This window comes from Gallinula chloropus (genome assembly GCF_964237585.1).
Source record: "Gallinula chloropus genome assembly, chromosome: 1".
NCBI lineage: Eukaryota > Metazoa > Chordata > Aves > Gruiformes > Rallidae > Gallinula > Gallinula chloropus.
The window spans coordinates 132228558-132232050 of NC_140085.1; positions in this window are offsets into that span (position 1 = coordinate 132228558).

The window sequence follows — 3493 nt, forward strand, 5'->3', positions numbered from 1 at the left end:
AAGATTTGGGTACACTAAGGGTTTCTGGGGTTTTTTTTTGTTTCACTTTTTGCCTAGCAAAAACCACTATGGATGTCATCAAACGTAATGTCTGCTGGTTGACTGTTAATCTACTGGTTCATAGAGAACTGCAACTGAATCTGCTGTTTGTGTGGTAACAAAACCCATGCAAAAATTGAAAATAAATGTATATATGTTCTGTGGCTTTTCTATGAATTATGTGCATAGTAAGACACGCTGTGCTGCTTTTCCTAAGTGTGCTACAGCCATCTTCTGTTTCCTCTGTAATGAGACACAAAAGCTTGGGAGTGTATAGAGATTGAGACAGACATAAGGATAACTCACAAACTCCTAATGCCCGTAAGGAACATCTTGATCTTTCTAGATGGAGACCTCAAAAGTGTGTCTAACAGACAGTGAGAAAAAAACCTGACTACCAGAAGAACCTTAGCGATGAAGAACTCACTTTGATAGAAATTAACTGCAACTTTTGCACCTTCAGGAGATCTGTGTCAATGTGAAATGGATACTGGATGAATATTAACCAGCACTGGAACTTTGTTAGGAAGTTGTAACATAAGTTATTTTTCTAACCCTTTCCTTGAGAAGTATTGTAAAGACCAAACAGTCCATGCCTCCTAAAAAAAAATATTTTTTAAAAAATAATCTCTGTGATGTATTGTCATCTAACAATGGATTAAACTTCCTTAATACTAAATGATCAGATTCTTTTTTTCTGTCTTTTCTTTTTTCCCCAGTGCCTTAGCCATTGAGTACACCTTCACTACTGGTTATTGATTACACCCCACTATTACAAATACTGCCTTACAAATACTGCATAATACAAATGCTAATTGCAATTTCATGTACAGGGGACAGTAGGTTGAGGCTTGGGAGGCTCAGGTTGCATCTGAAAAAGAAAAGCTTCTCACAAAGCAGGTAGTACAGCACTGGAACTGGTTGCCTATTCCATGTTCTGGGAGAGGCTGTGGGATCTCCGCAGTGTTCAGAGCTCAGGTAGACAATGGTATGGCTGACAAAGTGGTGGGGTGGTGGGAAGAGTATCACTGAGTGAGAAACTTGGCTGGATGACCTCCAGAGGTCCCTTCCAGCCAGCATTTCTAAGGTGCTGTGTCATGTAGGTCCCATGCCATACCTGGCACCACACTCTGTGCAGTTGCTTTGTACACACCAGGAGAATTAAAAGACATAAGGTGTCTACTTGGTTCTGCAGCTGGTCTGACAAAGAAACTGTAGCAAGGACAAGCCTGAATGAAAAATGTTCAGCAAATGCATGGACTGTTAAAATAATGGGCTCCCCAAATTATCAGCAACTGTAGAAGCCAGTCAAACATATATCTGAAAAGTTATGGCTGGACTCCATGGGCTCACAAAACACTATCTTAATGCTCCATCCGAATTTCCTGTATAAGAGACAAGACCTTTAAATGAGCCAGTCCAAAATGGTAGGGGGATGATGCTGATTAACTGCAAACTATACAGGGATGTAAAAGAATAAAAATATCTTTTTCTTTACCTACTTACACCCCATATCCCATTGCCATAACATCCCCAGGCTTTAGAACTTCAGCTGAACTTTTAAGATAAGTAAATTAACTGTATGTGGTCTTCCCACTTACCGTGCAGTAGCGGAAAAAGGGAATGGCAAAGCTGGAAACAATCAAGTAACGTAATTAGTGATGCCAGCAATCTTCAGATCTGTTGTTAAGATTAACATTTCTATTAAGGCAAAGCTTTCATTTCAAAGCAATTAACACTAAAAGCTGTGCTATGAATCAGAAAACATAATTCAGAATTGTCAACAATGCAGGAACACTAAAAAGGTAGAGCAGGATGTTGGAAGAACGGAAATGAAAAGACAATGTTTATATTAAAGAAATCAATTGCATGCATTAAGCTGCAACAATACCTGACACCCTCTGTGCTGGCTCCCCACTCTGATATTTTATCTGTGTCAGCATTCCTTCCAGACCCAACCTGTGGGTTTGCAGTTCTTGGCCCAGCTTGATGCACAGGCAACACCACACCATGTCCTACCTCCATTCCTCCCCCACCCCCTCCCTGGCCTGCATTGATCCCCACAGTTATTTGTATCACCCCAAATGCTGCTTTCCCTCTAACACGTGCACAGCTTCGCGTATAAAGGGATGCGCTTTTCTTGTCAGCTTCCACAGCTGGGACCAGACAATACCACAAGCATAGGTGCTGGAGCCTCTGTCTGGCCAGAGCCCTTAATTTCTTTCTTCTTGCTCTCCAAATGTCTGGACCCTCCACTTCTTTCTCCTCAGGTTGAGGTGAGCTCAAACTGGATCTGCAGAGGGGTCCCTGGCATGGGTCACCTCCACCAGGGAAAGGGCAAGCAGATGTTACTTGGACTCTTCAAGGCATCACACACTGTACTAGCTCACATGCAAGCAGAGAGGAGAGGATTTTTTTCAGACCTTACTTTATTTTAAACCCCCTTTATTTTATACATATTTGATCAGTATTTCACAAATGTCAGTGTCTAAGTTTGGACACCTCTGTTATGGTTAAGTGGCTTCAGATGAATTTGGCATCTCTGAAGTTAGCACTGATTTGTGTAGTGCTATGCATATTTGAAAGTCGTGTGCTCTTATTTAAGTGTTAACATCAGAAGCCAAATTTCAGGTCCTCAGTAGTAAAATAGTTGGCCAAGCAATCCTATCAATAGCATTTTCACTTCTCTTCAAATTTTTGCTGTTCAGGTCTTATAGGTATCATCAAATTTCCCATTTATTATGGCAAAGGCTATGGAATTCTGCATAATATTTTTTTCTCTATTTTTACCTGTAGCAGGAAGCCACAACACTCTAGTAAAGACCACATATGCTGCAAAGTTGCAAGTATCTTAGATGTGTGGCTTAGAATAGATTTCAAATCAAATGTACACCCTGAGGGGCGAAACTAAAGTCAATAGCACTAGTAAGCAAAATGACATATTTCACCAGTAGTAATTTCTAAGTAATTGAAAGCAAGACTATAACTATTTACGCTGCTGTCACTTGCAGGAGCTCTAAATTTGACTTCAGGCATCAGATTCAAGTGATTGTGAAGAAAAACCACATTCAGATGAGTTATGATAATCAGAAAACCTAACAGGCATATATTTCCTTGTTTATATTTCCAGTGCAGGCCAAGTAGTGACGGGGTGGTAGTGCTGAAGGAGTGCACACAATCGGTATAAACATCTCTGAGGAGCCCTTTGAGACAACGCTAACCGAACGAGTCGCAGTCTCCCAACAGTATCCTTCCAAATTCTGTCACCCACAGAGTGTCACAGAAGCTTTCTCCATACACTTCTTGGTCAACTCCCTGCTCAAACGAGGGGAACGCTAGCACGCGGAACAGAAGGGGTGGCTGACGTCAGGCGGGTGTCAGGGATTAGCTCTCGCACAGAAGACAAGTGGTGAGCAACCGGTATGCAGAGTCATCTGTTTCTGAATCTTCTTTT